Here is a 25,147-nt window from a genome sequence, read left to right as displayed (position 1 = left end):
CTCTTGCCGGACCAAGGTGGCGGATGTGGGAAGAGACTATTGTGACTGAGACTGAGGGGGAGTCAGACAGACAGGCTCCAGACAGACAGATAGACAGACAGGCTGTGGAAGAAGAGGGTGGTGCTTAGGCAAATGCAGCCTTTCAGCCATCAATCAGTCAGTCTGTCCCAGCAGGGCTAAAAGCCGACTCTGTCTGTCTCTACCTCTGGCTTTGTGGGTGCCAGAGACTCTATGGGTGTCAAGGGCTTTGTAGGTGTCAGAGACTTATGGATGTCAGGGGCTTTGTAGGTGCTCGGAGACTCTATGGATGTCAGGGGTCTTTGTAGGTGTCAGAGACTCTATGGATGTCAGGGGCTTGGTAGGTGTCAGAGACTCTATGGATGTCAGGGGGCTTAGAGGGCGTCAGAGACTGCATGGATGTCAGGGCTTTGTGGGCGTCAGGGGCGACCAGTTACCCCTATACACCTTGAGGATCGCCCCCCAGACAAACCTGTACTGGCTCTGGAAGAAAACAGAGCAAAGAGACTGAGGTTAAATGAGAGTGACCAGTACTGATGAAAATGATTACTTCCTGTATTATGGCACGGTCGGGAGTGTGTACAGTAGTTACACAGTGATAACTGTAGCATTTGGACACCAAGGTTATAGAGTAACTAGATTCAGCCACTGGACGATTTTTTGTCGGAGCGGATGGTCGGGGGGCCAAAGAACATAATTATAATAATATGTACACTGCAAATTTACATTTACATTTTAGTCATTTAGAGAGGTTTATCCAGAGCGACTTACATGCATAATTTTTCATGTCCGTGGGAAACGAACCCACAACCCTCTGCAAGCGCCATGCTCTACCAACTGAGCTACAGGGGACTACAAACTGACCACAACTAAGCCCAATAAGAGACTGTAATTAAAAATAACAATAATTTCACACCTTGATTACATTGGCGACATGTTCACATCTCTTTTTATTCGGGGGAATGCTTGGGAACAGATTTCCTAAATTAAACAAATTTTTTTGCTGAATTCCTGGTGATTTTAACAGTCTTATTTGACCAAGAGTGTGCAAAGCTGTCAAAGGCAAAGGTGGCTACTTGAAGAATCTCAAATATAAAATATATTTTGATTTGTTTAACACTTTTTTTTGGTTACTACATGATTCCATATGTGTTATTTTATAGTTTTGATGTCTTCACTATTATTCTACAATGTAGAAAATAGTAAAAATTAAGAAAAAGCCTGGAATGAGATAGAAATGTGTGTCCAAACTTTGACTGGTACTGTATATCATGATTATTTGTGCTCAAGAAGCTAAACCAGACACAACTTTTTACGGAGATAACGGAATTGGGGAAAATACAAATTAGAATTGTTTATTAAGCATTACTTTACTAGGTTTATTGGACAGAAAATAAATATATTGTACACCAAGGACCCGGGGAAGAGTTGCAGGGTAGAGGACAATAAAATACTGATTTGAAAGCTAAAAACATATAGGTAGCTCGCGACATGATTAATTTTTTAAAAGTAGCTTTCATGCTAGAAAAGTTTGGAGGCCCCTGATCTAAGCCAACCCATCTTGCCCTATAGTTGCGAGACACGCCGCCGGCTTTGTTGCTAAACAACCAACCCGGCCATTGGAGGATAGAGCCTCTGCTGTTCTCTTATAGTCTCATTGCTATGCATCTATGCATCACAGATTAGATTACCGGGGTCTGGATCATCAGTGGCCTCTCTGGTCCTCATTGTCCCCCACGACATCCAACGGATACACGGGCTGATTCCACTCAATCAAACACATGGCTGTTTCCATGGTGATGAGCACCCCCGTCCGACCAACCCAAGCGCGCACAGAGTGACGAGGAGAGTGAGATGAGGCTGAAGATGGCAGCAATGATAGAAGAGGATTCAAATCCTCAATCCCCAATTCCTGTAATCAATCACTGTTGCTACAACAACATGCAAAGTGTCTTATCGCCTGATTCAAGTAAAAGGGAAAATGCTTTTTTAAGTCAGGTTATGAGGTAGATGTACAAAGGCTTATATTTAAAGATGTTGTGTAAAAGGTTAGACCTACTTCAAAGCTGTATCAACAGTGAGATGGCTTATAGATGTTAGTTGAGGGGATAAGAGCTTACTTGTTAGTGAGTGCAGTGTTAGTGTGAGAACTTACCTGCAGTGTACTATCACCGCCCCTCCTTGCCCTCCTCTTGCCTCGGACCAGACTGACAAAGTCCAGGAAGTCAGTGTAGCTCGCCTGGGGACACCGGGGTGGTCAGGCCAGGCCATGTACTGGATCTGAGTCAGCGCCTGCCTCCCACTCGAATAGAATCAATCAATCATTCAAATGTATTATTATGTTTTTTATACTTTTTTTCATAGCAGTTTTCACTAAGTGCAAAAAGTAATGTCGCTAACCCAGAAATAAAATCTCAAGTAATTTTAGTCAGATGCTCGATGTTTACGTAGTTGTCCATAAGAGATTATACAAGAAATGGTCCTACTCAGGTGTGGAGAGTTATCTCTTGACCAGAAATGCTGATTTCCCTTCTTCTGTCACACAGGACACCTGGAAGTCCCCATGGGTAGCGATGGCACCAGGGTTGGGCCAAACTGATGACACTTCACCTGGGAATGAAACAAAAGGATAATTGGATATAAGAGGAAGTATAGTTTGTCTATTTTCTTTGGGGAATGGAAATGTTTTAATTTCCACCTCATTGTTACCACTAGAAATTCCAAAACAAGACCAAAAGCATTGGGAAGGGGCTGAAATGTAGAGAGCAAACTGAAACCCTGGTTGGGGACGCGACATACCCGACCCCCTCTCCACCCGGGGCGTGGTGAGCACGACCACCATGTTGGAGCCCCTGTTCCCAAGTCATCCTCCAGAAGTCAGAGCAGGCGGCTGGGCAGAGGGCCCTGCAATGGCGCGAAGGTAGCGGTTTACGCACTGGACGCGGGATCACCATCTATGGGCCAGGAGAATGGTATGGGTTGGCAAACATACACATATGTATAGCTGCATATTGGCAAATTCATATACGTAAGCATAATCCATGTTTCAGTCTAAAAAATGGTCTTCTGATGTGATTTAGGTACTGACAGTGTTGAGTATCTACAAGCAAAGTTAGTCAATGTCTCTTTCCGGGGTGTTTGTGCGTGAGATACCACAGTCGAAGGAAGGTGTAGCGGTCTCGGTAATAAAATCAAATATTGTGGCGTATATATCAAAGAGGTGAGTATCAAGAAAAGAAGAAGGGAGAAGGCCCTCACATTGATGTAATTTGGATTGATATAGTCCCCATCCTCGCCCTTCAGAATAACCTGGTTGTATCATCTGTGAGACAGCAGATACAGGAAGAGAGTGAAAGGGGTGGCAGGTGAGACAGAGGGCATTTACGTACATCATTGAATGAGGAAGTACAGACATATGCGATAGAAGACGCCATTCTGATGGTTCAGTATACTCACATGGTGAAATGTCTCGATATCGATTTTTGGAAATGTTCTGAGGTAATTTCGCACATGACATTGTCAATCCAGGCCTTTTTCCGGTAGAGATTGCTGAGAAACATCAAAACAAAAACACAATGGTTAACATTTGTCATAGGTTAACTGAAGTTCAGACCGGGCTTGACATGAGCTTGGTTTCAGGTTACCAAACCACAATTCTCACTGATAACCCATCAGTGGAACACAAACAGGAAACGTTTGAGGCAGTGTGGAACAATAACAGGAAGCAATAAACTTTCAATATTTCCTTTCCTCTTTATTTCACTCTTTCCCTCTCTCTTTGGTTAATGACTAGATGCTATCTGATCGGTCTTAGCCTGTGCAATGTGAAGTTCACATTCTAGAACCAGTGGAAACTTTGAATAACCAACTGCATGATAATATCAAAGTGGACTGGGGAGCAGTTTAGAGACACAAGGGCCATGGGGCCACAGAAGTAGCACTAGTTATTTGGCCCATGTGAACAACAAGCATAATACTGTAGTTAGCATGAGTGGACTAACATCCCACAACAGACAGAGAAGAGCCAGATGTTACACTGGATGTATAAATCTGAAGCATCCTATTGGAATTTCCACTCCACACCAAATATAGTGGAGGAGAAAAGGAAGCTTGGTGGCCGCAGTAGGAGAGTATGGCGGAGATGGAACTGGGCCTACATTCTGTCGAATTCCTCACAAAGAAACATTTGAGTCAATACAGCATTCTGTTCCCAAAACAAGAATCTGTTTACGACAGAGTGGACTGTTTTGTGAACTTTACCCCTTGCCAACGTTTCCCAAAAATTGCGTTGTTTAGAAGGGGAGTGTAAGGGCGAATTGAGTTATTGCACACTAGCACTTCACAGAGTAGGCGTGCCCTAACGGAATTATGCAAATACATGCTAAAATACACCAATAGGAACGCACTAGCCCGCGCTTGGCACCTGCCGCACCTCCTTGCTTGTTCCCACCCACTATGCTTCATTTGCTCCCACTGGAAACAACACCTGTGGTGTATCTTGGGTTAGTTATAAAAATATTTGATCAGACTGGCCTGTACGACCTAGCACTCGCAGGCTGGTATTTGCATTATAATATATTGTGGTGGGTGCTTATATTTGTCCTATTCCATGTGCTTTCTTGCATATCCCAACTCCCTCTGAGACACCCCTCGGAGAGTGGGGTCACGGCCCAGGTCAGCCATTGCCAACGCCGATCCTGGAGCAATTAGGTTGGCACCTTGCTCAAGGGCAAATCACAGATTTTCACTTTGTTGCTCTAACCATTAGGCTACCTGCCACCCTCATTAATGAAATCCCTTATTGGGATGACTCATGTAGTGGAGGCAGCTCTGCAGCGAAAGTCACCAGCCGGCACAGCAACAAAGTCATGAAATCTGATTTTAAACCAACCCCCCCAAAAAAAAAAAAAAACACAACAACAACAAAAATATATACCACACTGCTAACCTTATGCCTAACCCTATACATGAAGTCCAAAAATATAATTTTTGTTTTCATGAATTTACAACACAGCCAATTTTGACTTTGCAACTGGCCCATCGAGCAAACGCCCAGCTCTGCCTCCAGGACAAGATTCACCCAATAAACGCCAACCTTCCAAGTACTCAGGCCCTCCTTCAGCTAAACATAAACTATATATTGTAGTATATATTATACATCATATGTAGTATATGTGGACTAACATCAAACTGTTGCTGTACGGCCCCAGTGCTCAAGCTTACTGTAGTATGGAGTCTCTCCAGCAGGATGGGTGGTGGTCTGGCTGGGGCTGGTCTGGGGAGCCTTTCTGGGGAGTATGGTAGTTAGACTCTGTATCTCCATCCTCCAGCTTCTCCTCCTCACCAGGTCATACATGGCTGGAGGAACAACAGGAAGGATGACAGCATGGCTGAACATTGCACATCCACTGCAGGTGACAGCACTCAGAAAACTAAGCAACAACAACAGCAAAACACAAAGAAAGGGTGTGGCAAAAAGGCAGCAGTCAAATTAAAAACGCCCCCTCCGAATGATTACACTGTCGACTGGATGCTTTGCCTAAAGCTGAGATCCGCACTAGACGAGATAGCGCCAATAGCTGCCCCAAGCGATTGATGATGTTGTTTTGGTTTTGAAAAGATGAGCTTCCAGAAACTTAATTTAAAAAAAATCGTAGCACATACTCTCTGTTCTATCACGCATGCAGTGATGTCCGAGGAATAAAACAGTGTTTGTTGTTTGAAGTACTGTCTTTGTTGTTGTAATATCACAAACGGACGCGGCAGTTTCACCGCAAAGGATTCCAACTTTAATCAAACCAATGCCTATAGTATAGTGGATCTGTATTGACCCAATATAGGACAGGCCGTTATGGTCCCTCACTCCCTCTTGTTTCAGGGACAGGCAAGCTATGGTCCCTCACTCCCTCTTGTTTCAGGGACAGGCAGCTATTCCTCTCTCTTGTTTCAGGGACAGGCAGAGCCATGGTCCCCCACCCCCTCTTGTTTCAGGGACAGCACTATGGGTCCCCTCACTCCCTCTTGTTCAGGGACAGGCAGCAGCTATGGCCCCTCACTCCCTCTTGTTTCAGGGACACTGCTGTAAAAAATTCGAACAATAACACATGCCATTTAGCAGAAGATTTGATCCAAAGTGACTTACAGTCATGCGGGCATACTTTTTTCTTATATATGGGTGGTCCCGGGAATTAAACCCACTATCCTGGCGCTGCCAATGCTCTACCAACTGAGCTAACAGAGGACCAAAGGATCATAAAGGACCATAAAGGACCACAAGGCTGTTCTGTTCTCTCCTCACCGCTGGGTCTGACCAGCGGGTTCAGCTCTCCTGAGTCAGCTCTCCTCCCCTGGTGATGAACATACCACCTGGTCGTGGTGTGTCGAGATGTGACCGTGATCAGAACCACCTGGTCCCCCTCGCTCAGCCGGGAACACACAGGTCAGCCTGGGGAGGGCATTAAATCAGAATAGAAGAGAACAGTGTGTATTTTTTCATTATTCATTATTGTGAAAGTCATTTGAGAAGTTCAGGGTTTTGCAGTGATGGTGGCCCAGGTAGTACGACACGCACCGCTGTTCCTGGGGCCACTCGGACACGATCACAGGCATTTTTGTCCAGCCCACCCTTCACATTGAATCCAAATCGCCCTTGTTCATCGGGGTACATTTTAATTAATACCAGATTGTCATGAGGAACCACTCCATTGGGCTGTGAGGGTGAGAAGAAAAAACACAAAGCAAAGCACAAAACAACGCTTTTAGCAAAACGAAATGTAGGATAAAACTGATGTACAAAGATGCCTCTCGTTGGTTTTACTAACTAGCAATCACTATGTGTGTGTGGTGAGTGTGTGTCTGTGTAGTGCGTAGGTCTCTCTCCTTACTATAGTCTTGTCTTCTGACAGAGGTGTGTCATAGCCTATTGATGTGGTTGTCCAACTCCCGCTGAGAGTGGGACTGGGACTGGCTGGACAGAGGCCTCCTGGTTGCTTAGGGGGCAGAGCGGGCGCTGGCCACCGAGGTCGAGCCTGGTGACCTGGACACAGACAAACCAAATGAGTCCTTGCAGCAAAATTCTAATACAGCAGATATCCAAACATCAACCTAGTGCAGGCTTTAATGAGAATAAGCAAATTAATACATAAATGATGTCGTATTATTGCGTGGTGCTTTCCCCTTTTGAGCGTTATATATGAACCTGGAAACACACACACACACACACTTAGGTCGAGAGCTCCCTGACTCAACATTAACTACACAGTGGAAACTGTCATGTTCCAGAGCTTAACCTCTCAATGGAATACTTCCTTTCACGCAACCCATTTGTCAGAAGGTAATAATCATATTCTGTGTCCACTGAATCATTACAAGGCTCAGCCAGAGCAGAGGGTTCTCAGTTCATAGGAAGTCTTCCCCTATTTCCTATCATTGCTCAGTGCCAAAGCCCAGCCTGTGTACTAGAACAGCTTACTAGCTCTTGGAGAGGCGCTGGGTGTCCTACCAGCATATTACCCAGCTTGATGTGTTCATGTACTTCCCCCCCAGTCAGAGAGACATCCATGTTGTTTAGCCTGCTGTGCCTCTGAGCAGCCCTGGAGCACAGATCCTGGTGGAGGTTAACTGGTTGGGACAGCACTCACCAAAACAAACAGCGTCTAGTGCTACAGACTCCCCAAAAGGAGTCTACAACAGAGATACACAGAGGACCACAGAGAGTGATAAGGCCAAAAATGACACGCACAGGTACACTGGAGAAGCGCTTATCCAAAGAAAAAGAGGGAAAGAGCGAGAGCGAGAGAGAGAGAGAGAGGGGTGAGAGAGAGAGAGAGAGAGAGAGAGAGAGGGAGAGAGAGAGGAGAGTGCGAGAGAGAGAGAGAGAGAGAGAGAGAAAGAGAGAGAGAGAGACAGAGAGAAAGAAAGAGAAAGAAAGAGAAGAGAGAGAGAGAGAGAGAGAGAGAGAGAGAGAGAGAGAGAGAGAGAGAGAGAGAGAGAAGAGAGAGAGAGAGAGAGAGAGAGAGAGAGAGAGAGAGAGAGAGAGAGAGAGAGAGAGAGAGAGAGAGAGAGAGAGAGAGAGAGAGAGAGAGAGAGAGAGAGAGAGAGAGAGAGAGAGAGAGAGAGAAAGAGAGAGAGAGAGAGAGAGAGAGAGAGAGATAGTGGGAGCAGAAAAACACAAAGCGAAACAAACATGCCAAACCACTTCAAAGATTTCTGCTCTTTTCAAATACACATGCAGAGAATACTGTCTGTGTGTCACCATCCTTCATTTTACAAGAGGGAAAGAGAAACTGACTAATGGCATATTTCGCTGTTATGAGAAGATTTGCAATGGTTCAGCCCACACTGTCTGTTTATTAACATAACAAGCATTCACATTGTGATGTGCCTGCACAATCTGCTGGCGCTCTGGCTTCAGCCTGCCTCCAAGTTCCAACCCCAATATGGACGCTTAAATGACAGCCATGAAAGAGGCCTATTTTAGGTAGTCTCAGGCAGGCAGAGCTTGGTGCTACAGCCCCGGGGTATTTACATAATAAAAACAAATGGTTTGTAAAGACATAGAAATTAGAGGGCGGTGTGTGTGTATGTGTGTGTGTTGACGGTATAAGGACATTCAACCAGACTCAAGTCTCTGATAAAAGAGATGCTCATGGCCTGTTTTTGGTTTGAAATGGGCTGTGTGTGTGTGTGTGTGTGTGTGGTCGGACAGACTTACGGGTAGAATCTAGGCTGGGATGGAGTTGGCCTGCGTGAGGGAGGCTGACTTGTGATTGGTGGGTTTGGCAGGCCGAGGCTGGTTGGTAGATCACATGGTCCAGCAGGTGTCCCACGAGGACGGCCGCAGGTGCTCTTGTGCAAACTTGGGTTTGCTGAGACAAGAGGAGAGAGAGGAGGAGGAACATGTAAGGTACCCGTGTTACTGTCATCCAACGCTATTTAGAGGTACTTGACATTGCTCCTCCTTCTCAACAGTAGATTACATCTATAGCCCAATTTCCTTACATTTACATTTACATTTTAGTTATTTAGCAGACGCTCTTATCCAGAGCGACTTACAGAGTGCACTTAGGCCTGAAGTGCCTTGCTCAAGGGCACAGACAGATTTTTTCACCTAGTCGGCTCGGGATTAGAACCAGCAACCTTCGGTTACTGGCACAACGCGTCTTAACCACTAAGCTACCTGCCGCCCTACTTACTCCCTCCGTTCCCGAAGTGTGCACTTGTTCAGTCCAGCCTATGGATTTGAAACGAAGGAATGTACTGTTTGCTTACACTTAGGGTTAGGGGCTACTCACTGGTTGGGGGTGCCTGGTGGGGAGCGTGGTGGGCAGGCTCTGTCTCCAGACGGCCCCCAGACAGAGAGGCTCTGGAGGTCCGGCTGACTGACTCCCAGTCCATCTCTCCACCCATCAGCCTCCGCACCGAGGGGCTTACTGGGAGACCTGATGGGTTGATGATAAGGGAGGTCATTGTTATTGATAGATTGGACTGCAGCAGGTAAAACAGTCATCGTATTTCAACTTAGCAGGATGAAAAACTGTTTACAACTAGACTTTTGGTCATTATTCAGTGGAAGATTCCGCCATCCCTGTCTCTCATGTTCTCACATCTCTGATGTCATTCTCTTACTATTAGTGCGCAATAAGGCGTCACTTCATTTGGGTTTCAGAATGTGTCTTACCTCGAACACCCTGTCCTTGATGGCCCTTCTTGCCGTACTGGACAGACTGCACCTCTGCCCTCCCACCGCATATAACAAGAAATATTATATTTTAACATTTAAACGGAAAAACACTCACCGCCAACCTCTGCCCTCACACTTTCATTCCTGGAGTAAGAGGGGACCAAACCAGTGTTGCACTGCCTACTTTTTTAGACATTTTACAAGTGTGTGTAGTGAGCCAGCAGGAAGTGCTAAGAAGGACACACCCCAGTGTGAAACCATAGTTCTCTTTACTCTGTCACATTATTTGTCGGCCACTCACGCGGCATGATATGGCATTGGCAAAGTGAGAGACTGGAGCTTTGGGTCTCTACTGGCAGATGTAGGAGGCAGCAGCAAACATATTCCTGTGTTATGCAAACCAGCCCACACGATTTCTGTGATACGCAGAGCACAATAGGTCAAATGGCACCGGGCTCATGATTGGTCCAAAAATGTAAATATGCTTCATCAAAATGATGTGTTATTGAGGGTAACACGAATTAGAGGCTGGATCTGAACTGTCGAGTGAGTCAGGGGAAATTGAAAGGATTAGGTAATGTGTAGCCTACACTCTTAGAAAAAAAAGGTGCTATCTAGAATGAAAAGGGTTTTCGGCTTTCCCATAGGAAAACCTTTGAAGAAACCCTTTGTTCCAGGCAGAAACTTTTAGGGGTTTCATGCAGAACCCTTTCCACGAGAGGGTTCTACCTGAACCAAAAAGGGTTCCCTATGGGGACAACCACAGAACCCTTTTTTTGTACTGTTTTCTCTGTGAGGTTTACACACCTTTAGACAGTAGCTATACAGTTACACACACTTAATGACAAGACTCATGTAAACATATGACAAACAAATCATAATCTTTATGGAAAAAATGGGTTGAAATGCCACCATTACAGCCAGTTCTGCCTGCTGGGATCAACAACTTGATCACGGACTCTCTTTCAAAACACATATATAATATGCACCAGAGACTATGCACTTCCAGGCAGAGTCCAAAACAGGGCCTGGTCAAAAGTAGTGCACAATATAGGGATAGGGGTGTAATTTGGGACACAATGACACATTCCCCTGGCTACTCACCAGTAGCGGCACTTGGAGCCCAGCTGGAAGACATGTGCAAAGAAGTTCTTCTGTGGTGTGGTAAGGGTCGGTCCAGCCTGAAGAAGGTGTGGGACTCTACACAGGCCTTCCATAGGTTCTCACAGGCTCGGTGTTCACCATGTTAAAGGTTACCGCCTCGCTCATTCTGAGAGAGGGAGGGAGGGAGAGAGAGAGAGGGCGAGGGAGGGAGGGAGAGAGGGCGAGGGAGGAAGGGAGAGAGAGAGAGACAGAGAGAGAGCAGAGAGAGAGAGGGCGAGGAGGAGGGAGGGAAGAGAGAGGCGAGGGCGAGGGAGAGAGGGGGAGGGAGGAAGGGAGAGAGAGAGAGAGAGCAGAGAGAGAGAGGGCGAGGAGGGAGGGAGGAAGAGAGAGGGCGAGGGAGAGGACGAGAGAGGGGCGAGGGAGGGAGGGAGGGAGGGGGAGAGAGAGGGCGAGGGAGGGAGGAGAGAGAGAGAGGGCGAGGGAGGGAGGGAGAGAGAGAGGGTCATGTGGTGGGCCCAGCACACTTAGGGCGTACAGTGCACGGCAATGAAGCATGGCACAGCCAGGTGTGTGTGATTATCACATATGATCAACTGATGTCACACAGATCTACCTAAAAGAATATGGATACAGAGGAAGAAATCACCCTTCGACTTGCATAATATCGGCCATGAGATAGCTTCTTCTAGGCTAGACACTATGGTATTTCTGTAGTACTTCTCTACTCGGATACATGAATTATAAGCGCATGACATCATTTTAATCTAGATGTTAAGTACTGTACAACAGCTTTTAAAGTGTTTTTTGTGTGTCTTCCACTACTAGAAGCCCTAGTTGGGATCAAATGATTTTAGATTTAGTTTCATATGACCAGCCTAGCACACAAGGTGCATTATGTATTCTCCAATATGAATAATGATGAGAGAGAATTTGAGCTCTCCCAATAGTAGGGATGTAATCACAGTTGAAATCAGGACATACTTACCAATTCTCTTCTGGAGTTGAATAAAAAAATTGTCTACATTTAAACGAGAATCTTTACAATCGTACCTGAAAGAAAGAAAGAAAGAAAGAAAGAAAGAAAGAAAGAGGAAGGAAGCTATTACTATAGGAAGGAATCTCTCCTTAATTTCATAGATAACAGAGACCATATCCAGTGTCCTAAGCCAATGGATGCGTATAGAATACATATTCCTCTGCCACCCATGTTATCATCCATAAGAATCTCCGCCATTCTTCATCAGAAACCAATCATTTTCAGTGTTCTATGTTCAGTGTTCTATAGTTCCATTCTGCCTGCTGGCCTATTTCCCTGGTTCCTAAAGCATGACTCAGAGAGAGAATCTAAAGATAGACGGCATTGTCACAACCTGACACAATTACACTATTACTCATTTCTCAGAAGTCTCTTTTCATGAAGATAAAACTCCACTGTACTGTACCATCAAAGGGAGTAGGGCGAAGATCGGAACAGTGGGGGAGAGGGCTCATGTTGCCACTTTACAGCAGAGTTAGCCTCAATAGAAGCTGTGGCTGAATCTGGACCATGGAAAGGAGGCAGAGCATCGTAAAACGCTATTGATTCATTATCGCTTTCATGCTACGTTTGCTACTACTGTTTGTTACTTAAGCAATAAGGCCAGAGAGGTGTGGTATGGCCAATATACCACGGCTAAGGGCTGTTCTGCACGATGCAACATGGAGTGCCTCAAACCAGCCTCTTAGCCGTGGTATATTGGCCATATACCACAAACCCCCGAGGTGCCTTATTGCTGTTATAAACTGGTTACCAACGTAATTAGAGCAGTAAAAATACATATTTTGTCATACTGTGGTATACGGTTGATATACCACAGCTGTCAGCCAATCAGCATTAGGGGCTCGAACCACCCAGTTTATAATACTTTAGGTTCTGTGTGTCCTATCCAATGGCTCCCCTGCATGGAGACCGTGGCTGAATGTGGAAACATACTCAATTGATTTGACTCACCATGGAAAGCAGTTGATTCGGACTCTGTTCTTATAGATGACATCCCAGTTGACATCACTCCGATTAAAATCTCAGTGTTGCTTTGATCCTGTAACGGAGGAGGGAAAAAGGGGACACGGAGGATTAAAAGCGCCCAGCTTTCTGACTTCCTATGGATGGGATCTACTTAACAGAAACCCAATAGTTGGGCAATGGAGGAGGGTGCTAACCACCACACTGTTAATGAAACCACATTGAAGAAGGTTAAATTGGGGGCAGGTAGTAGGTCATGCATCATCCATTGCACACACTGAACACTTACCCTTGCATAGTGTGCAATTGGACTCCAAGAGCCCTAAGTGTGTCCGTGCTGTGTTTAGATAGCTGAACCTGACTGGGCAGGAGACAGTCCCCTGAAAAGAAAGACAGAGAGAGTGTGAGATAGGGAGAGAGAGGCAAGAGAGAGAGAGAGACCTAGTTGGTTTCCACACAGGCCATTCAGAGAGCAGAGTAGGCCACCCTACCATCTCTGTGAGAGGGCTAAACAATGACAGCCCTTGTTCTGACTGGGCACAAGGTCTGACCGCCCCAGCCCCCAGCTGCAGTGAATGAGCAGTCCATTCTGTTTAATCTAGAAGTTACTTGATCTTTTTGTGCATTTCCTGTTTTACTCCGATGTATCCACACACTCACACAATATCAGTTGAGAGTTTGCCCATCTTACTTGCGTCATGATGCTGTTTGGCAATCTGTTCTCAAAGTCTTGTGGTGCATTGGGGATGAAAGAGTATTCGAGAGTAGCCGGGCAAGTTCTCGTCGTGACTGTAGTCCCCTAGCTCAGCTGCAACACAACACAAAGCACAGTGTGTGAGTGTTTGTGTGTGTGTGTGTGTGTGTGTGTGACACAGAGCACAATGAGGCCTTCTTCACGCCTCTCTTCCCTTCCTCCTGTACAGCTCCCATTCATTCACTCATTTTCTGTCAAACTTCTCCTTTGTGTGCAAACGGAAAGAAGCAGGACTTTTGCAGCCTTGAGAGGAGCAAACACTGCCTTTTGTCAATGTTTTGAAAAGAGAGACAGAGAGACGAGTCCTCCCTGCTGAGTGTCTCAGTGTTTCCATACTGCATAAACACTGCCTCATCCCAAATGGTACCCTATTCCACTTTATAGTGCACTACTCAGCTCATAGGGCTCTGGTCAAAAATAGTGCACTTTGGAACAGGGTGCCATTTGGGATTCACAAACCCTGTCTTCCGTAATGAAAAGGGAGCAGACATGAGGAAGTTAGGGTTAAGTGCATCCGTTTCCAGCACTTTAAGAAAAATATGTAGCTCAATAATGTGAATAAATTAACTAAATAGCCTTGCTCTTTCATTTTAATAGAAACTACACATCAGTATGTGAAAACAATGGGGAAAATGGACAGTAATAGCCCAACATACACTAACTATCCTGGTCAGAATTGTGACTGACAGACAGACTAGCACATGGAAATACCCTCCATGCTATTATTGTTATTACAGTTATTTCGAGACCACCATGGCCACTTTCCATTTCCTCCTGCGACCTCTATACCTCCCACATAGCATGATACGTTTACTACAACCCCACGAGGGACCCAGCCAGTCAGCCAGCCAGCCAGTTATCCCAGCATCCAGTCGCGCCTATTAGCTAACAACCAATGGGCAGTGTTCTTCTGCCCTTCTGCTAGCTGGTTGTGGTGATTGTGCTGCTCCTCCTCCCTCTCAGCAGCGTATTGGGGTCAATGAGCAAGGACCCGCAGCAGCCAGGTACATGAAAGCAGCCTCATTACAAGCCGTAAGTATGAAGTAGTATTATGGTTGTGTTTTGGTCTGGGGTTTCCAAGCTACTGTAATACTCTGATCCCCCATACTCTCAACGCTTGAAATCACATGGTGGATATTGGAGGGAAACAGAGAACATACACTACTGAACATGTTCTATCATACATTCAGTTAGTTACTCGGTTTGAGGCAGAATGTATAAGACCATAAGTCAGTAGTATATTTGAATAGCTAAGAGGAATTATTTAAGTACTTACATTGAACAGCGTATGAAGCAAGAAGAGCGGCTGTGGTGTATGGACACGGCAGCCTGCAAGCCCAGGATTCAGTTATTACTCAAATTCATCACAAGAAGATTATTAAAATGTTTGAATAAACCAATCAAATAAGGAGCTGTGTGTTTATCAAATTCACACTCACCTTCCACTAAGTATGTCCTGTTTAATCTGCAAAAAGTACTGGTACCTAAAGGGGACCCAGAACAACAAGATCAATATAGGCTTTTGAGTCCACTTATAATCAAACTGTATGGAGAATAGCCTAGATAGCATAGAGGAAGGCCTATAGTGTATTGCCTTTTTATTTACATTTACATTTTTTGTCACACCATTAGCACTTACCGTGTATACTCCTCCTGAAGTTTATTGGGGTCGGTTACAAAGAATTTAACCCTAAAGTTCAAACTGTGTGCAGACCCCCCTGAAGTAAAAACAAACAAGCAGATTAATGGAACGAAAACTAGCTATAAATATAATATTCAAAATACTAGAGAATATTCCAAATGTATCAAACATACTTTTTAATTGCTTTCTAATCGGTTTGGTTGGATCCAGCCAATCGTAAAATATGGATGAAGACAACCTCAGACACAGTATGGGACAAGAGGGAAAATAGGCCATACAAAATGGAAGATACATTTCTACTCATAACATTAGAGCAAGTTTAGAATAGAACTCTACGGTTTTGCGAGATAGCATCATCAAAATCTACATTGTATAAAAGTCTGAATTTCAGCAGTCACAACTGAATAATTGCATTGTTATTTGTGAACTTTCAGAAACACAAATCGGTAGCCTCTACATACTATTCTAGCCGCTGTTTCAACTCTATTGTTTGCGGATCATGACCCATAATCTTCTTAGCATCTCAATCCGTTTGCTGTAGAAACGCCACAGTTTGCTGACAGGGCTGGAGAGAGCCTATTCATGAGATGCTGCTATGCCCAATCAGCGTGTTTGAGGGGATCAGCCAGAGCAAGGCCCTGCGTAGATCCACTAATCCTGATCACATAATAATTAGTAATTTCGGAAGCCAGTTGATTTGTAGATCAGTGATTCTGCGCCGTCCGACTGCAATGTAGTCTAACATGCACAATCTCAAGGCCTCACCTAATCTCGTGACAGACTGTTCAAATAAACGAGTAAATCGAGGAGCTAGCTAGTTACCTAGCGTAGGCAAGATTTGGTTCTGGGTTCTGATAAGATGCCTCACCTGACTGTCTGAGGAGTCAGTCGGCCAGCTCTAGGCCAAGTAGTCTCTCTCCGTCAGCTCCAGGTGTTTGAACACTACATCCAGCAGGACCTGTCCTTGATCGTAGCTTCTGCAAGGAGAGAAACCAGACAGACATATGGCTATCTCATAATACAGATCACTGAAGCAACGTAGGACTGGGAAGTGTGTTGGCCATAAAGCGATTGACACCTCCAATACAGAGTAGCCTAAAAATACTTAATTGATAGAGGGTTATTGCCAACTATCACACAAGTATGTGTAATGCTTAGCCTACTGGATTTCTAACTGGAGGTTGGGCATTGTAAGCTTTTTCATAACAAGGCCTCACAGCCTGCTTTCTAGAAGTGTCAGGGCAATGTGCAACCACAGGCTTCTGGAACACAGAACCAGACCATGTATTATTGAGATGGGAGAAGGAAGGAACACAAACTATACTACACACAGTGACTTCTCTTTGCCTGATTTGATTGGCCAATGTCATATAGGCTACCCACTAGGCTACTAGTGGTAGGAAGACCATTGGTCCGAACTATTGAGCCTTGAGGAACACCATACTTCTCAATCTCAACTGAGGCTCCACAATCATATCCTGCCATTAAATCCCCAGTGTACCTTGTAATGCCAACCAGGCAGGAAAGCAGGAAAGCAGAAAAAGCATGTTTCAATCACCTAACTACATACACGCCAATCTCTCAGTAATGTAAAGAAGCCGGACCAACCAGTTGACTGGTATGTTTCATTGAAACAGTGATTTCCATGGAGCTTCACTATGACCCCCATGCACTGAAACAGATGTACTTTCATGACTGTGTTTGACTGTGTCACTGACATTAGGTGATCAATAATGTAGAGGAAATTAATAAAAACGGAAATAATTAAGTATCTTTATAAATAAGTAAACACCACTAGGGCTGTGGCAGTCATGACATTTTGTCAGCCGGTTATTCGTGCAATAGTAAAAAAGGATGTAATTGAACTTTAGCTGAATAAAATAGAAAGGATATTTTTCCCATTACGGAGCGAGTGCTATGTTGAGTGTAAAAGTGATAATATACGCTAAATGTAGAGTTATTTGGCAACTTTAGTTGTGAATGATACAAACCTTAGAATGCCTTAGAAATCAAAACATATATGGGCTGCATGATGCCACTATAGGCTATTGATGATTTGAGAAAGTCGCTAAAAAAGCTTGCGCTCTGTTCCTTGCCTCAGGCTGCACAGCTGTTCTCTCATCAAGTGATCCTATTTTCACCCATCAGACTATTTTCAATGTAATCTTGTCTTTACTAATATGTAAAATTAGTTTGGATTTAGATTGGCCCATTATCAACTGGGCAGGGACAGGGGCAGGGGAAAAAAGACATCCGTATGCACGCGAATAGGGTTACTCGGTTTTTATAGCGGAGCTGTGCTTAATATGAGCAGATGAGAAATAAATAGAACACTTATTTCACTCCACGCATCAACCACTGTTTGAAGCGCATGCTCCGCTGCAGATGGTTATATTCCACCCAAACTCTGTATGCCATGGGCTCTCAAACCCCTGTTCCTGCCACTACCCAAGAAACCAAGTGAAATCTGTTCAGGAACATCAATATGAAACATATTTCACTAAATTGTTGACAGCCCCTCTGTGTGCTGGGAAGAAAGTAATAAAGGAGAGAGTGGAGGAGACGGAAATACACAGTTGTGAGATATTCTGTAGCAAAAGGTCATGTGTCACCCAATTAATAAAAACACATTTTAAAAAGCACTATTACTAGGCCATTCAAAATCTAATTCACTATAATTGTAGGCTAACCGTAAGCAGCCCTGCACAATCAATGAACCAACAGCATCGCCCAGGGTTATAAGTTCTCTCCCAGACCCGTGGATAGACATTTTGGAGCGTAGCATAAGGTAACCAGTCCATCCAGTATGCAAAATAATACAGTCCACACTCAAAGGCGTTTACTCGAATGTGTTTAATTATGGAGTATAGGCTAGATCAATTATGTACCAAAGACATCTTAAATCAGTTTTGTTTATTTGCTATGCGTAATATGAATTAATCATCACCTTAGAAAGCGCTGTCCATTTCTTTGTTTTAGTCTTTGAAACAACATCCACAATGGCCATGTTTTCCACTCAGTTTCAACCTGCTGTTGAACTTCTTTCTTCAAATTGATCATCACAGCGATGTGAGTTTTAAAGCATGATATTGTTTTGATGAAAAGTGTTTGATGTGATTTTTGATTGCATTTGCATTGATGTGAGAGTGGTTAGAGGGGACAACAGAGCCCTGAGTACCAGGCCATTAGCGACCTGATCGTTAGCGAGTTGGGCACCACCACAACATGTCCAGAGTGCATAAGAGGAGATTACGAGTCACGTGGAATTTTACTGCGGTCATGACTCATGACTGCCGGTGTGGCGGTAATACGGTAACCGCAACAGCCCTAAACCCCACACACAAGTCTATGTGGAACCAACGGGTTAAATCAGAGTGCTGTGCGTCAACCTGGAGATTAGCTTTAACCATAGTGGTCAGCAGCAATCAAGTCATACTCTCTCCAGCCACTAGGCTAATGCACAGCAGCCACGTTGGGAATCAAACTACCAGCTAACGAGGGGCTTTAAAGGCAGGAGATGAAAACTGGAACAATGAAGCTCTACAGCTCTAGAAGTTAAACAGACGCCTGTTAGAAGCCTTCTTGTAGATTCCCAGTGCAGTGCAAGTATTGGAGGTGGTGCACGCGTGGCAGTAGAATGCCAGAGGACATGATGATGGAGCTGTCAGTTGTCATTCAGTACTGACTTCCCCTGTGGGTACATGATGTGTCTGTGCACACTGGATGGTTCCCAGAGGATAGAACCGACATCAACGCCAACAAAGCATATGAAACACATATGCACACAAACGTGATGCACACAACCCGAGATATAGGCCTGTATTCACCTAATCCTGACTGGCAGTGAAGCATTGACCTGGTTTACCCCCGCATGGCACTAGTAAAGACAAAGGACTCCATAATGGCAGCTCTGTAGTCCCAGAAATGGACTCATCTTAATTCATGACCAGGGGATTAGAGGGCAGTAGCTGAGCAGATTTATTTGCCCCAGAACAGAACAAAGAGTATCGGGGCAACAGAGATGCTCGGGGGTTAGACTGAGGTGCTGTGTGTGTGTTGTAATTAAGAGTACCTCACAGAGGGGACTGCACTAACATTGTTCCTCTCTGCCCCCACCCACGGTACACCACACGGGCCAGATAGCCCCCACACTTGGCTCGGAAAAGCCATTGTGATGTGTGCAGTTCAGTCCTGGTGTAAGTGTTTACTCCATTGGCTAGTAACCCCCGAGACTCCTTTTAAACCAAAATGCCAAACATTCTGCTATGTCTCTGCTATGCTGCTATTAATGACAGATATCTAAAATTACCCAGGCTCCTTCGGTCCTACTACTGCAATGCATCTGTACTTTAAAGGGCAACTCCACCACTTTTCAACCTCATTTGCATTATCTCCAGCACAATACCAGTGTATACATATGTGAAAATGGTGCCTTTCTACATTTTGTAGAAAAAATATATAAAGTTAAAAGGTTCTACCCAATGACATCATTTTCAAACACTATAAGATTTGTGGGGGAGCAAGAAAACACCCTCCCTCTGTTTTTCTTCGTTTTAATCCTACCCTGTGATGTCACAGAGAAGCATTTTTTAGGACCTTTCTTATCTTTTTAACCACAGATCATAGAAACGTGCCGTTTTCACATATTTAGAAACTGTATGGTGCTGGAGGTAATGAATATGAGGTTGAAAAGTGGCAGAATTGCCCTTGAAACAAAGTCTAATGTATCTTTATAGGCCTACTTGGTTACTGTGTAGCCTATTGATAGACAACTAGTCTTGATAGACAACTAGTCTTGAGAGAAGGCCCTAACTCAGTCATTCTCTATGGTGATATGTAGGGCTGTACAGTCAGTGTAGGTGCTGGGGTTAGTATAGTACAGTACGTACGTTAACTTTGAAGGCTTGAATTGTGTTATCCAGCAGAAGAACATTACAGACCACCTCTGTGTCTGCCTGTCTTGTGCCAGCTCCGATGCTCGGACATTGTGGTTACTGCCAGCTGGCAACCGGGAGCGTGAGGTCATTACTGTCCACACTGGGTCTGCAACACAGAGAAACAAAACAGCAGGGTTAGGGACCTTATATTATACTGCATTTAAATACATTACATTGCATTATGGAATGGAGAATGGCTAGCCTTGTCTTCATTTTTATTTAAAGCAGTCGGCAACGGCATATTTGAGTCAAGTAAAAAAGAATAAAGACAACGCACTCCTTAAATCTGTGACTGATGCTGATGATGTCATACGTCATTATAGCATTTCTAGAAAGAGATCCCTATCAGATCCATTGCCCTTGATCCTTTACGGTCCATGGTCTTACAGTCAGGCTGCAGTACAATGAAAGGATTCAGTGATTCAGTGAGGCATGACCCAGTTCACCACCGCTGGGAGGAAGAGAGCTACACACACTATAGGGGACTTCCCCAGGAGGGTTAGCAGTCTTCACGTCCCCACCAGAGTCCATACACACACACACCACACACACACACCACACACACACAGATGGATGCTGTCAGGCCTAATGCTGAGTTATAAAGTTGTAATAACAGGGGGAAGGGTGATAAATACATATAAAAATCATATTTCATAGTCATATCAAATATTAGGGGAGAACATTTACTGCAGAAACATAGAAAGAGTTTTACAACAACCTGGATAGGCTATATCACCTTTGACCTTTTTCCTGCATGACATCATCCATTGACAGCACACAGAAAGGTCCCGAAATAAACCATGGCCACACCAGCAGCAGAGCTTTTGTCAGTGACAATGGTGTTCCTGTGAATGTCACAGTGCAACACACAAAGACATGCTGAGGCGCTGTACGGTGTTGTCACACTGGCCCCGTCTCTAGAACTCACATGGGTCATACCCTGTCACGGGTCTCATCTTCTCACAGTTAGAGAGAGGTTAAAGCAGGGGGATCAGGGATCATACGCTTCAAAACCTACTAGGCTATTATTCTATAATGTTTATCATTGCCATTATTTTTAACTTGTTTTTAACAGTTCACATGCGCTTTGTCTATGTTTTCCGTGTTATAAATTGTCTTGAATTCTTGAATGAAATAATCAATATCTAGGGAGTGGAGCTGTCCTGGCCTGAACCATATCTTATTATCTATTCGTCTATTCAGGACATGACTGTTTTGGTTTACTATCGCTTACCTACAGAAAAAGGCAAATGTCCCAATGAGTCTCAGGTTAAGACTAAGGTTATTTACAACGTAGAGCCCTCCTTTAAACAAAGTTGCAGTCCCAAAATAATCACAAACAGTATGCAAATGTCAACACAAGGAACAGTCACAGTAGAATCCCTATAAACATACTGATCCATAAATACCTACTTTGACCTTTACTGTCTGTCACTGTGTTTGTTTACTGCACTTTCTGTCCCTATAGCATGCAGGACAACCACACATGAGTTGGCAGTGAATGGCTATGGCAGCTTGCCTTGAGTGGGGGGTGGGTCCATCTAATACCCATGAACTTGAGGGATGGGAGCAGATAGACTGTGTGTCAGTGTAACCTAAAAGAGCTGAGCAACCCACTTCCAACCTAGCTCGCCTGCCAACACCACCACCCACCCACCATAACAGAGTCCAAATCATAGGCTGAGTCTCAGGGGGCTGAGTGACCTTTCAGTAATAGAGCCACAGCTCTGGATTACTGGAGCTGGATGGAGAGACCAGACCGACACCACGCCAAATGCAGAGGAGCTAGCCTACCTTGAATCCCAATGCAACCCCTAGGCCCTAGACCGAAGCTAGTAGCCTAACCCCCTAAATAAATTAGGCTAAACATTGTTTTACATTTCCATCAGGTGATATGTTGGCCTACCATTGTCTAAGTATTTTCACACCAAGTACGACAGGGCAGCATTACCTATCTGATACAGTAATCACTATGGGTTATAAAACAGAAATCCCTTAATGTACTTAGGCTACATTCATTCTTCAAAGCATCTGTGTACAATAAGCTGTTATGACAGCTAAGGGACATAATCGTTTTATCAAACCGTGGCTCCTGAAACACTCCCACCCACTCCAGCACTGGATTAACATGCTGTGTGTACAGCTCAGATACATCTGTCCCCCAAGATACTACAGTACAAACAACCAGGGTCATGTTCATTAGGCATGAAACGGAAGACAAGTGACTAAAACAAGGAGGGACTACTTGTACTTGTCCAATAACAAACACTCATTTTCGTTTCAAAACGTTTCCCTACAGTGCGCCCTACTGAACACAACCCAGGTGGGTTATGTTCCACACACAAAGGGAGTTCCCCATCCTCTCAGATCTTCCACTCTGCAGACCTCAGTCACCACAGACACATCCCAAATGGCACCCTATTCACCATAGGACTCTGGTCAAAAGTAGTGCACTAAGTAGGGAATAGGATGCCATTTGGAGGGCTGCCATCATTAGATCAACTGTGGAGTGCAACACATGCATCACAGATCACACACTCATGCGTGATACTAGAGAGCGTATGCACTCTTTTTTTCTATCTTTCCACTACTGTGTTTTTCCATGCGTGGTCTAGTAAGCCTTCTTAGCTCTGTGAGGCTAAAGCCAACAGTAGCTAACAAGCCATTTAACCCTGGGCACAAATCTAAACAACATTGTTCACGGCAGAAGAGATTCACTCTGAAAAGGCTTCTGGGTCGCAAATGAAATCACTTGCACTCCTGTGCAACATAGGCTATCAATTATGTCCACATAGAATTGAGCATAATGATGAATAGCCTAACAAACACAATTAGGTTATCGATGACTGTGAGCTAGAGGTTAGAGAGCGTTGACATTGATTTAAAAAAAAACTTTGCGGCCATTCTCATTCTCATTCTCCCCGATTCCTTCCTTCCGCCTCTCCCTCCCATTCTTAAAGCTCCAGAGGCGTTTGTTGCTACCGATCTCATTCATTCAGATATTTAGCCCCAGCAGCATAGTTATTAACTCACCACCCCCAACTGTGGAGGTGGGGACACTACAATGTAGACCCCCTAGTGATTCATCCTGTTTTAGAGCTTAATGAGCACATATGTGTTTTATGTCATTTACCACCGTTTTCCGTTGTCTGCAGCACACACTACGTTGCTCGGTTTCATCTGTTTCAGCACATTCCCCCTCCTCCCCCATCACAGCCCATGTACCCCATCACTCTCATTCATTGCACTGTCAAAAGCCTTGCACTTGACAATAACTGACCCAGTCTAAAAATGTGGGGCTGCTTTAGACAGATGGGGAGGGATGGAGAGATGGAGCCGTGTGTGTAGGATACAATCATCCTCTTATTTCTACTCTCTCTCTTCATTCTCCACTATAGCCCTGCAGCTCTTTATCAGAGAGATAGAGACCGTTGAGATTGTCTGATAGCAAATGGCTGCTCCTCTATCTCTATATTCCACTATGGTCAGCAAGGAGGCAGAGAAGGGAATATTAGGATGACATCTGTGGGGATTCTATAGATTCTAGGGATGATGCCATTTCTGTGAAGCTCTATTCGCTCAGTCTTTCTTTGTAGTAGCAGGTAGATTAGAATCCTAGTGTTTCTATGAAGTCAGTCAGTGCACTAGACTAGAGCGTCCATATTTCTTGTGATAGTACCGAGCACAGGGTCTTGCATTCAGCAGCATAAATACAACATGAATACGTGTCATAACTGCATTATTACAGACAAACAAGACTTGTATGTAATCCGAGTGGAGTTTATTATGTCAACCAGCTAAACCACTGTGTAGCCTACCTGTAATCAGAATCAGTGGGGTCTCTCTGTGTACTTATTCAAGAAAGAGGTTTATCCATCTATTGACCCAGACATATATTTAGGCTCTACCTTCTCCCCTGGCCTACACTCCCTCCCTCTCCCAAAACCAGACATAGGTTAGAAGTGCACACTCTATTCTGTTCTGTTCTGTTCTATTCTAGTTAACTGTAGCCTATATGGCTGTCAGCTGCCATTTGACAGGGACAGAAAAAAAAAGGTGATGTTAGCTAGCTAGAAAGCCAGCCACCAGGCCATCAAATATATACCACTAACGTAGAGGTGTAGCTATACTGTCTCTGGATAGATTAACATCTAGTTAGCTAGCTTGCTACATCAGCTGTGCTATGCAGCTAGCAAACGAACCATGGCATGACGTTATTATTATGCAGGCTGCTTACCTTCATAAACTGCTCCGGTTGAGTCCAGGTTTTGAGGGATAAAATCAAGAACACAGCAATAAGTGGGCGAGGTGGTGCAATTCAACCGCTGCAGATCCACACAAATCTCCTCATCGTTCGCAGCAGCATACACTCGCTACGGCCGCAAGGGTTCGTTTCTTTTCAGCACCACAGCGATGATGGACCCATGCAAACGTCAATACAGGACGCAACCATTGTAATGCGAGCAAGGCATACACGAGCAGGTAGGTATGATCACACAAAAACAGAACTTATTTTCCGCAGTCTCCAAACTGTAGTTCAATTAAAAAACAATCCCGTTTGAAGACGTTGATCATTTATATCGCTGCAGCATAAACCATGGGGCACCAACGAAATATGGCGTAAACTCCACAACACATTTTTTGAACGGGGGTGGTGTCTGTCAACCTAGAAGGCGTAGCATTTGTGTCGGAGGCGCAGATTTCACACCACGCACGCGCGCAGTTTACATTGTGAGAAATTGGTAAAATATAAAATATAAATATTATTATTATATTATTATTATTATTATTAGATTGTACGTAACTTCACATATTTTTCCATAAAGGTAGTTTGTGTGTGATATATTAAAAGCTTGCTAAATATTTAGCTACCTTTGCAAATAAATATCCTATACTCCCATCTAGTGGCCAATTCTATGTTCATGCCACTTCTTTTTGAGATGAAATAGTAATAACTGGTATATTGTATCTAGTTTCAAAATGAAAATGCAGGAACTCTGATAGTGAT

The 25,147-nt window shown here is 44.4% G+C and overlaps 1 pseudogene; it reads right to left on the bottom strand.

Annotated features, from left to right (window-relative positions):
- Nucleotides 1-420: 420 nt before the first annotated feature.
- LOC123482566 lies at nucleotides 421-24,783 on the bottom strand (annotated as a pseudogene).
- Between the last annotated feature and the right edge of the window lie 364 nt (nucleotides 24,784-25,147).

The sequence above is a fragment of the Coregonus clupeaformis genome, chromosome 35, assembly GCF_020615455.1.
Source record: "Coregonus clupeaformis isolate EN_2021a chromosome 35, ASM2061545v1, whole genome shotgun sequence".
NCBI lineage: Eukaryota > Metazoa > Chordata > Actinopteri > Salmoniformes > Salmonidae > Coregonus > Coregonus clupeaformis.
This window is presented reverse-complemented; position numbering and strand designations above follow the sequence as displayed.